The sequence below is a fragment of the Leptinotarsa decemlineata genome, unplaced genomic scaffold, assembly GCF_025532065.1.
Source record: "Leptinotarsa decemlineata unplaced genomic scaffold, Ldec_3_MD MMD2_P_RNA_scaffold_14, whole genome shotgun sequence".
NCBI classification, from domain to species: Eukaryota; Metazoa; Arthropoda; class Insecta; order Coleoptera; family Chrysomelidae; genus Leptinotarsa; species Leptinotarsa decemlineata.
Window position 1 is genome coordinate 7778509 of NW_027412528.1, and position 12032 is coordinate 7790540.

At 33.4% G+C, this 12032-nt stretch overlaps 3 long non-coding RNA genes across 4 annotated transcripts; 1 reads left to right on the forward strand and 2 right to left on the reverse strand.

The window, feature by feature from the left end:
• Positions 1-2384: 2384 nt before the first annotated feature.
• LOC141483347 (uncharacterized) lies at positions 2385-3730 on the reverse strand. The gene is made up of 2 exons (XR_012466026.1): positions 3011-3730; positions 2385-2675 (listed from the first exon to the last, which is right to left on the reverse strand). It is a non-coding gene; the product is annotated as an uncharacterized lncRNA (long non-coding RNA).
• A 3656-nt stretch (positions 3731-7386) lies between these two features.
• On the forward strand, positions 7387-9246 carry LOC111514409 (uncharacterized). The gene is made up of 2 exons (XR_012466035.1): positions 7387-7979; positions 8038-9246. It is a non-coding gene; the product is annotated as an uncharacterized lncRNA (long non-coding RNA).
• Positions 9247-9430: 184 nt separating this feature from the next.
• On the reverse strand, positions 9431-10395 carry LOC141483350 (uncharacterized). 2 transcript variants are annotated; one of them, XR_012466034.1, is made up of 3 exons: positions 10370-10395; positions 9712-10301; positions 9431-9664 (listed from the first exon to the last, which is right to left on the reverse strand). It is a non-coding gene; the product is annotated as an uncharacterized lncRNA (long non-coding RNA). The 2 variants fall into 2 exon arrangements; XR_012466032.1 differs by having other exon boundaries at positions 9431-10301.
• Between the last annotated feature and the right edge of the window lie 1637 nt (positions 10396-12032).

Here is a 12032-nt window from a genome sequence, read left to right on the forward strand (position 1 = left end):
TATAAATTTATTTCTTCCCTTTTACAAACAAATATGGCGTGCCTCGTTCGCACCATTCTCGAACATCATCTCCTCTTCCCTCCGCCTAGAGGGTAGTAAAAGCGGCTCCTCGAAAGTTTGAAACAATTTACAAGGTTGCCACGTATTAAATAACTGCAGGGTGTCTTAACAATTGTCGTGCCAAAAGAGTTGTTGAAAATACGTTTGGCATTTTGTCTGAAACATTTCGAATTCATAACAAGCAAATTCAAGCAGCACCAAAAATGCAGATAATATAGTACTGTCGACTTGTATTCTATATAATTTTATTATTGAAATTAATTATGACTAATTCATTACCTTGTGTTTTCATTACTTCTCCGATTTTCTTCCAAATATTATTTGACATTAATGTCCATATATTTTGCATGCGACAAATCATATAAAACATTATATTTTCTCATACATTCTATTGATTGTTCGTCGTTAATTTTATTAGGTTTGTTCCAACAAACGATTGCAAACAGTTTGCAAACCGTTTGATGAACTGCTTTATTGGGCATACTCGATCAGAAACCAGTTGGGAACTAATCCGTGATTCTGGACTGTTGGAACGCAACCAAAACCAAACTATCAAATCACATTGTCAAACGTCAGACCGGTTAAACTGAATTTGTGAACTTTAATAAGATTACCTAGGTGTTGAATTGTGATTTTCTGTCGATCAACTAGGAAAATTTGGAAATGAGTGAACAACTAGACGGTAAGATAACAAAAAATTGTAATTTGCCGTAATATAAGTAATTAATAATTTCAGATTTATCAGAATTCATAATTCTGAGGAATATAACAAATAGTGCTTCTTCGCCTCCTTTTCAAACAGTAACAGTAAATGAGGAATAGTCGAAAGACCCGCAGATTTATATATGGACACGCTAGTTCACTTTAAATTTAATAGAGATTTTTCAAGAAAATCGAAAGAAAGTGGGCACCCTGGAAGTTAAGAGCTTACGAAGGCTATGGCAGTTGTTAGCTGAATTGATGAAGAGTAAATATGAAGTGAACGTAACCCCATCACAGTGTGAAAACAGGTGGAGGGTTCTAGAAGAAAATTATAAAAAATTAATTGACAATAACAACAAGACTGGAAGGGGAAGGATCCACTTCGAATTTGAAAAAGAGATGGAGGAAATATTAGGACACAAAAAAAGTGTAAAACCACTAATGCTGTTATCATCAGAAAGTGTCTGCGGACTGATAGAAACAAATAAAGAGGGAAAACAAGCAGGTGAAGTTTCAATGCAAACTATAGATAACGAAGAAGAGTCTATGAACACTTGTCAAGATCAATCTGACAAACAAGGAAACAGCCCAAACCCTCAAACCAAAGAAAAACGCTTCGAAATAAAAAGGCATGAAGTGAAGTTCACTAGAAATGATATTTTAGAAATTATATTTTAGAAAAAATTAGATGTGATAAACTAAAATATAATTCTGAACGATTAAGTATAGAAAAGGAGAAAATATTACTAGAGAAACAAAAATTTGAAGAAAAGAAACGTAAAAATGATCTAATAGGGGAAAGGAATGCTTTAATTAGACGATTTATCGAAAAAAACATTCCTTTCCCCAATGAGAATATATGAATAGATTTTGTAGGGGTTTAGGAAGACTATCTCTCAGTAATGTTAATTTGTTTCCAGGTTCATTCCAATTGTTGGTATTGAAATGTGATTTTGTTTTGTAGTTCCTATGAATTGTATTATGTTCAATGTAGTTATTTATTCTTACTAAGATTGCTGTGAACCTAATTATTTTTCATTCAAGTTAAAAATGTTATATTGTCTTATTTTGGGATCAATTCCAATTGTTATTATTTTCAGTAGTTATTTATTTGTATTGAAGAGTATATTCATGTGTTAATTCTTACTTAAATAAATAGTGTTCAGTACAGTGGGTTGGTATATTTTTTAATTTCATTAGTAACTTGTGCCAAATACGATATTTATTCAATAGATGTTTCTTCAAATAAAACAATCCTTTTCTTAGTGTTACCCATAGAGAATTTTGTCTTTGGTGTTACCCCAGTATACCATAGCCATACACTACCGTGTTTCTACTGTATGGCTATGGTATACCATTGTGTTGTCTTTATTTCAAAGTATATCATACATCAATTGATTTCGAAATAAAACTCCATTGATATCGTCTCTAATCACTTCCTCTTCTTCAATATCTGGTATATTTACGTTTTCTTCCAATATTGGAATATCGGCTGCACCTAGAGGTTCCCCGGCATCTTCAAAACCATCATCCAGTGCAAGGTTATGCAGCACGCAACATGCTCGAATGAAATGAACAATGTTATCTATTTTTCTCAGCTTAATATGGTATAATTGTCTGAATTTTTGTTTGAGTATGCCAAAACAATGCTCTATCACATATCTGTTTGTTGAAATTCTACTATTGAAGGCCTTCTGTGCTCTAGTTAGGTGGCCTCTATCTTTGAATGGAGTTATCAGATGCCGTTGACATGGGTATCCACTGTCTCCCAATATGAAATAATTGTTACCACATTTTTGAGGCAAGGAGTCGGCAAGTGTTGATGTTCGGAAAACTCTGCTATCGTGAACAGATCCTAGGTATCCTATAAATATATCTCTAATTTTCATTTTATTGTCACAAACAGCTTGCATCTGAAAAGAAAATACAATCAGAAGTGAAAAAATATATTTCTGTTGAAAGTTCTGAAGAACTTTTGTTTTTTTCTTCCCCAATAAACCAGTATAAAAAAAATTGCTTCTTAAAAAAATAGAACTATTAATATTAATAACACTCTCAGGGGGATTTTTATATCAATCACAGACAGTTCATTCATACCCAAATGGGACAAGTATATTTATTGCATGTCTGGCGTTGAATAATGGAAAAGTCACTACAGAAGTTTGTTTAATATTATTTTCGAAAAGGAAAAACTCAAATAATGTCTTCAGAACGATGAAATATTCATATAATTGAATACTGAACTTACGTGTAACGAATAATATTTTTTTCTATTTGAATAAGAATCAGGATCGATTTCGGGTTTATCAATCCGAATATGTGTTCCATCAATAGCCCCAATAACACCTGGGAAGTGTTTTTCATGAAAAAACATCTCAATTTCTCGTTTCTCTTCATGAGATGGTCATGTTATAATTTGGGGAGATAGATTACTTAAAACATGGATAACTCTTTTTATGATACGGAATAAGCTGCTTATAGAAATGTTTAACCGATCTGCAACGTCTCAAAAAGAAGCTGTGGCATGACCAGAGAACCATAAGAAAATTAAAATTTGGCTTGATGCACTGATTTTACCATAAATTCCAGAGTGATGTTTATATGAATCTGCATTTTGGTACTGCTCCACAATTTGAGCCATCAGCCTTCTACTAATTCTGAAATGTTCCATGAATTCTTGATTATTATATTGTGGAACTGTTTGTTCCAAAAAGTCCTGGTTTTTGGGCCTTGCCCTATTTTCCACCAACATAATTTCATCGTCGGATGAATCCGTCCATTCATTGAGATCTTCACTGGAACCAGAGCTTGATGATATATCTACCATTCTGACAGATACACTTCTAACCACTGACCACTGTGTATAGAAACTTTAGAAACACCTAACCTAAACCTAACCCAAACAAAACCCGCTGTTTTCATACCATCACATTTTGAATTTAGCTCAGCTTTGCCGTAACAAAGCAACTGCGCAAGTCCGTCAGCAGCAATCCGAGAAAAATCTTCGGACTGATCAAGCGGTTGGAAATCAGTTGCAAATCGATCAGAGTTTTAGTTGGAACATGACATTCCTAGTCAGAATTTCGGAATCGACTCTTGTTGGAACGGAATATTTGTTGTGCGCATGCTTCTGACAGTTTATGACCGATCAGATGTGTTGTTGGAACAAACCTATTTTGTTCACTTGTACCAGACGAAATGTTTCCGGCAAAACCAAAAAATATCGTCGCGGAGATTATAAAATCGGTCGGACGGTAGACGGGTCGAAACCTGTCTGCTTGGAAACTGTTCGGCAACAGATAAATGTGAACGCCGGTGGCATATTTCTATTAAAGAATATTTTTTATGACGGATTGTTCCGTTCGGCGCCGGAACTATGACGTGACGAGACCTTAACTCAGATGGAAATTTTGGTTCATAATCAACGGATCTTACAGAATAATCAGATGATATAGGAGTACTATCTGCGGGGTTATCTGTGACCAACTTTTCTTTCAAAGCAGTTCGTTTTATTGGTGAAGTTCCGATATTGTGTGATGAAAGAGAAAACGTTGACAGTTCTTCATTTCTCTTTTCAGTCGGTATATTTACATTGATACCTTTACTTCTGTAATTCGGTTTAATGTTGACTTGCATAGCTTTGTAGTACTAATAATAATAATAATAATAATAGGTCTTTATTCCTAGAATGATACAATAAATAAGTGTGAACATTTACTGAAACGAAAAAGGCTGAAAATCAGTTGGTCGCATCAAAAGATGCAACCAACTGATCTTCAGAAGAAAAAGATAAAAATATTCAAAACCAATAACAAATTGGTGAATGAAAGTACTAAATATATGATTACCACAATAGTATATTAGACATAAATATAAATGGTCAGAAAAAAAAATAGTGTTACGAACCACCCTTCTTATTGACAATGGGTGTGAATGAGATTTCGTTCAAATATTTCCGTTTCAATGCTCTTTTGAATTTTTTCAAAGATATCAGTTTAAATTCATCAGAGATTGAGTTGTACACTCGTGTGATCTGGTATGAAAAAGATTTTTTAAATAATTTGAAACCTCAACACTGAGCCGTATTAGTGTGTAGATTTCTCGACCACAGGTGTCGGATGACAAGTGGGCATTTGCATTTAGCTTCAATGATGAAGGGGTGGTTCGATAAGATGTCACTAAATTTGAAGTTATTTATGGGCGCCAGGTAAATTAAATTTACAAATACCCGATTTCGCACTCAATCTTCCAATTTACCAACTCTGATTGAAACAACAAACTGTAGTTCTAAACCAATTTATTAATAATAATAATCATAGTTTTTCATGTAGTAAAGGCCGAAAGGAGGTTTCCACAAACTGCGATTTCCATAAAAGCTGGTTACTTAGATGGTGGACATACCTTAAGGGAATTTCAGCCTTATCGCATCTAACAATGAGAAAAAGATTTAGTAACCATCAAAACTACGAATAAATTCGTGAAAACAAAACTTGGACGAATGATGATGCACACCTCTTCTGATTTTAGGAAACTTTGGAAAATGTTTGAATTATATTAAGGAGTGTAAGGAAATTTGTGTCTTGAATACACTATACTTTTAGGTCATTAACAGAAAAATATACCAGAAATACGATTGGAGAAAAAACATGTTTTTATTTCATAAAACAGGAAATATGGAATATTTTAAAATGTCAGACAACTTAACAACAGCATTTATATGCATGCACTTTATCAGGACATCAAGTCCAAAAAAATAAATGAAAGACAGTATACAAAAATTTTACAAAATTCTACCAGATAAATGTGACAAAGTATGACAATTTAAATGATTCTCCCTAATGAAAATTCATATTCAATACAAAATTCTAGTTTATTGTACAATACTCACTACAAATAGGTTTACAACACCGCGACACTTGTTTCTCTATAAAATAGCTTTCTCAAGCAGGATACATTAATCACTCCTTTTCTCTCAAATTACAGAAATCAATGTAATGAAGAAATAATATACAATTTATGAAAATCTAAATGAGGGTAAAATAATACTAGTTAATTTTTAATGTGAAATACACATTACTGTCGCTTATTGGTGAGAGAATATTACCATCCCACTCAATTTTTTTCTAAGAATTGTACCTTTCAACTTTTCATTTTGCTTTTTACCAATAACATGAAACCTGATTTCAACATAAATTTGGACAGCTGTTTTTATCAATCTCAACTTATGGCTATTCAATATAGGATCGTCAAAAGTATGATTGTCCAGATTTATAAATAATATATGTTCATATAATTCGGAGCAGATTTGATTTATGAAAATATCAAAGAAATTATCAAAAAAAATCGCAGTGTTTTTTCGGAAAATAGACAAATTTTCACTAGATCTGGAGATGGTTTAATGAGACCCCCTCGATTTTTGCGATTTAGCAGCATGAAGTGCTCACCGTCTAAACTTGAGTTTTGCAAATGCTCTACCTCTGTTATACATTCAGGACATTTGATAACAACCTTTATTTTTTTCGCTACAAAACCAGATATATATGTCACAACATTTTCACTTAACATAGTAAGAGTAGACAAATTTTCAAAGACATATTCAATGCTGTTGTCAATTATTACAGTCATATCGGAAACATCTAAGTTATATTTTTTGATTAGAGAAATTTCGTCTGTTGTTATTTCTGCTTCGAGTTTCTACATGTTACCAGATGTTGTTGTCAAAATAGATGTTTCATCCGAAATACAATTTCATTTACAGCTTTTATATCATGCCGCGAAGCCAACCTTTTATATGTTGAGTGGAATTCACAGGCATATCTTCAGAAATATTCTCCTTATATTCGACTGATGGAATTTGATCATAACCTGATGATATGTTAGGCATATTGAGATTGAGACGAAGGTTTTCGAGGTCCTACATTGAGAGATGGAACAGCATTGGGCTTGAGCCGTTTTTTCCCTTTTACGTGAAGAAAATCATCATCAGTGAAGTGTTTGCTGCAAACAACGTTTCTGCCACTCAATTTTTTGATGTTTACATCTCTTCCAAAGGCTATCATCCAAGTAGTATACCCTTTCTTCGATAAACTACAAAATGAAAATATATATCTATTATTCTCTGGTCTCAAATTCTTACAGCTGAATCATTCTCATACCGAATATATATATTGAATACTTACTAGAAAAAGGATACACCCTCCATGGTGTCTCGACTCTTGCAAAAAAGAACCATGCATATTCTCATATTGCATGCAATTAAATGTCCTGGTTTAATAGATGAAATCAATGAAAATAAATACAATACCAAGAATATTTGGAAAACCATTGATGAAATTGTTCCATCAAAGAATGAACATGAGATTAAACAAATACGGCTAACCGATGGAAGATATGTAGACAAAGATTTAGATATCGCAAACTCGCTAAATAATAATTACGTCAATGTAGGTATAGAGATGGCCAATAACATAACTTCTCAAGAAGAAATAATACACAGACCTGACCCCGCGCTCCAATCCTTTTTTCTAGAACCAACAAATCATACAGAAATTGGAACAATAATATCAAATCTGAAAATTAACAAGGCCCCTGGCTGCGACCTCATCAAAACCGAAACACTAAAGCGGGATTTATAAACTTGCCGTTCGCCGTTTGCGTTGGCGTTCGCGCTGACGTTGGCGTGGGCAGTTCGTAGCAACGGAATTGACCATTTATAAACTTGCCGTTGGCAGTTATTGAAACTATCATAACCTCAACGTAATGTGTCATATGACAGTGAGAAGTTATCAGCAAAGATTAGAGGTTCTTTGTTATCAGTGCGTGTTTTTATTTTATGATATCTAGGGTGTTCTGTAATCCCGAAAGGAGGAGCAGCATCTTAAAATTATATTCTTTAATAAAGATGGATTTGGATTTTGAAGCCGAGTATTCACTTGCTTTGTGTGGACTTATTTTGTGCTCATATGCAGCATATCTAGTAACAAATCGTCGGAGGCAAAGACGATTTAAAGTGAGACCCATCAATAGGGCAAGAAGGACTTCAGGAAATTTTAACTATTATAAAAAAATGAAATCTTGGGACCCAGAACAATTTTTTAAGTATACCAGAACGACGGTTCCAGTCTTCGAAAAACTGTTGACTAAAGTGAGGGCAAAATCGGTAAACAGTTTAGATCCGATGGTATTTCACCTGAACAAAGACTTGTTGTTACTTTACAGTAGGTTACATTTTTAATTATTGAAAAAATTTTAGAATTAGCCATTATTTTATTCCAGATATTTGTCACAAGGTGCTAGTATGCAAATCCTCGCTTGGAATTATCACATAGGACTCACTACACGAGACTTGCCAGTGTCTGTGGGATATTCTTAGTCCAGAATATTTGAAAACTCCAGAGTCTGAAAAAGATTGGTTGGACATTTCCAAAGGGTTTCATGAAAAATGGAATTTTCCTCATTGCTTAGGAAGTATTGATGGAAAACACATAAATATTCAAGCTCCAGCTAAAAGTGGCTCTTTGTTTTTCAATTATAAAAAAAAAATTAGTATTGTTTTATTAGCCTGATGTGATTACGAGTATAAATTTACCTTTGTTGACATTGGTGCTTATGGTTCGCAGAGTGATGGTGGAGTTTTTAAAAATAGCGTGTTTGGGCAGAGAATGGAATGTTCAAATTCAAACATACCTGCAGAAAAACAGTTACCAGGAACAAATGCTGTCGTACCGTTCTGTTTTGTTGCAGATGAAGCATTCCCATTATAAAAATATATAATGAGACCTTATCCTGGAAAAAATTTAACAAATAGTCAAAGAATTTTCAATTATAGACTTTCCAGGGCCAGGCAAGTCATTGAAAATACTTTTGGCATATTAGTGGCTCGATGGAGGGTTTTAAAAACAACAATCAATGCCAAAGTGGAAAATATTGACAATATTGTTAAGGCAGTTGTTGTTCTGCATAACTACTGCCAAACAGAACTGTCAAAATCTGAAGACACTAATATATATTGCCCACCAAGTTATGTTGATACAGATGGTGAGAAAAATGGGGGATGGAGGGTAGAACAAGAACCTTTAACATCTGTTGGTCGATTAGATTCAAATGTTTCCAAACGTTTCATCTATGCAATCAGGGACACATTTGCAGAATATTTTATGTCAAATGAAGGTAGAGTGGCATGGATAGATGAGACTAAAAACATATTTTCTTAAAAGTAAACTGAATATTTACACAATTTTAGTTACAAAAGCTATATCTATTGCTGGTTAAGTTAAAGTTGTTACTCCTTTAAATTTAATATATTTTTCTAATCAAACTAACTGATAGGGATTTACCTAATTGTAGAGGGTCCATGGTTAGAAATAAGCTTAATTCAAATATTTAATAAATCATGTATTAGAATATTTTTTGTTCTGTATTCTAGATAAGTATAAAATGTTTTATGATATTAATTGATTTGGCAATAAAATAACTAATTTGAAATGTAATAACTTTTTGTAAAAGTTATTGTTAAAAAAAATCTTGAAGACAAGTATTTTACAGACGTTTTAAAATACTAGTTGTCTCAATAGCTATATATTTTAGGATAATTATTTGTTTTGTATTTTAGATACACGTACAAAACTTTATTTTATTTAAATAAGGTTGTGTAAATAAAATCTTGAAAAAGGTTTGATTTTATATTATTTCGTAAATAATAAAGATAATATATTTCTCCTTTTTTCTTCTGCTTTGTCAGCTGGCATCATTTCCAACTCCTGATACAAATATTCAGCAAAGGTGCAGTTAACGTTTCTGGGAATGGCCTTTCTGTTTCCAAAAGCATTAGTAATTGTCTGAGCCATTCCCAGAATTTCATCCAGATTATCATCTTTTTTTAATTTTTTCTTTCGTCCTTGTGCTAGAAAATATTTCAATAAGAGATATATAGTTACTTATTTATATTACCAATGGGTGTAGTGGACGTCCTGTCACTATCCAGAGTTCTTTTTGAGCAACTAGGACCGGCCATTGGTGGTTCTTCCTCCTGGTTAGCCTCCGAAACCTCTGGAGATGTTAGACTCTCCATCGTCATTGTACTCCAGACAGAGGCTGACGATGAAGGTCTACTAGGAGGTTTACTTGAATTTTTTTTTGTGGCAGTATATGTTCTATAAAGCATAAAACCAAAATTAGTGATAATATAGAAAGGTCAATTAAACAGTCAATACTAAGTTTCTTTTCTTTGTGAATTTATTATAAAACAGCATTGCTTCGAAATGAGGCCAATTGCTAATAGGTGCACCAGCACCTGAGGGAAACAGACAATATTTAAATTATTATCATATAAAGCATTAAAATAAACAATTTAGGTACTAATATATTTTTCTTACCACTACTGTTTAGCATTGTACTAATATGCTGCCAAGCCTGATGTTTTTTCTTTGTGTCCTTGTATGATTTGTTGGACAAATCATACAAGAACTCAAACTGTTGGATTGCTTCTATCAGAAGGCCTGGGTCTAATGTAGTACCTTCATGTTCTTGATCAGTTATTTCTGTAATATATAAACATATAATAAATAAATTAGACAATACCTAGGAAAATACTGAGACAACTACTAACCTGACTGAACCAAAGGGTGGGTAGCCGACGGTGAATGTAAATGGTCTATACGGTTTCTGTAGTTTTATCTTGGACGCCAGCGCGAACGCCAACGCAAACGGCGAACGGCAAGTTTATAAATCCCGCTTAAAGCTTATTTCTGGAAAAATATCTCATCAGTAAGCACATCTATTTAACTTTATAATACAAGAGGGCTATGTCCCAAATGAATTCAAACTGGCGATAGTCAAACCTGTATAAAAAAGGAGACAAAACCCTATCGATCAAATACAGGCCTAACTTGCTGATTACTACCCTAACAAAAATTTTCGAAAAAGTTATAAAACTGAAACTAGAAATATATTTAAATGAATTTAAACTATTATCTGAAGAGCAATTTGGGTTCGGGGAAGGAAAATCAACAAATGACGCCATCAGAAATCTTCTAAAGAGAGTTTATGAAGCTGTCGATGATGGGTACCCAGCCCTGTGCATCTTCCTAGATCTCTTCAAAGTCTTCGACACAGTGGATCATACCTTACTACTAGAAGCATTGGAGATAATAGGTATACGGGGAACCCCCCACAGGCTCTTCTCAAGCTATCTATCAGGGAGAAAACAAATAGTAAGGATAAATGAAACCTATAGCAATGAGAGAAAGATTCTTTGTGGAGTACCCCAAGGCACAGTACTTGGACCAGTTCTATTAATAATATACCTCAACGAGTTATTGGCGCTGAATACAACTGGTGAATTAATCAGTTCTGCTGCTGATACTATTTTACACAGACATGAGTTGGATGAACCTCAAATCCAAATCTGAGGGTATTATGGAAAAAATCCTGAACTGGTTCAGTACGAAAAAACGAAATACATCTCTTACACCTGCTATAAAAATCGACACCCAGAATTTAATTGCTTATCCATCAAACATAAAAACGAGTCCATAAATATACATGCAAATTATGACATTAAATACCTGGGTATAACGATTGATCAACACCTTAGATGGGATAGGCACGTACGGAATGTTGTGAACACTATCAGGAGCATGCTCTACAGATTCAAATATTTTTCAAATATATTAGATACTAACCATATGAGAATATTGTACTATGCCCTTATCGAGTCGAGACTGCACTATGGAATCCTGGTTTGGGGAAGTGCCTTAGAAGTACACCTGAAACAGTTGATAATATTGCAAAAATACTTCCTAAAAATTATTCATAAAAAAGTGAGGAATTACCCATCTGAAAGACTATTCACTGAAACAAAGATTTTTGACTTGAGGCAACTCCACTTTTTCAACATTATGATACATACCTACAAAAACAAAAATAACATGCTACAAAAATTAGACCACACTTACCAAACTAGACTAAAAACAAATTCGTATACGAAAATCTGGGCCAGAGAAATCACTATTACTTATGATAAAGAGTATTCAACCATGTACCTGAAAACTTGAAAAAATAAATAATCATGACGAATTCTACCAGTGTCATCAAAAAAAAGATAAAACAATATATATTGAGTTTGCAGAGAAATAATATACATGACTTCCTGAATTGTAAATGAGAAATAGGCATTATATTTGAATTCGTGTTAGCAAATAAATTAATCAATTAAGGTATACATATGCACAAGGAATAATCATTTACTTGCCAACTGACATGGAAATAGC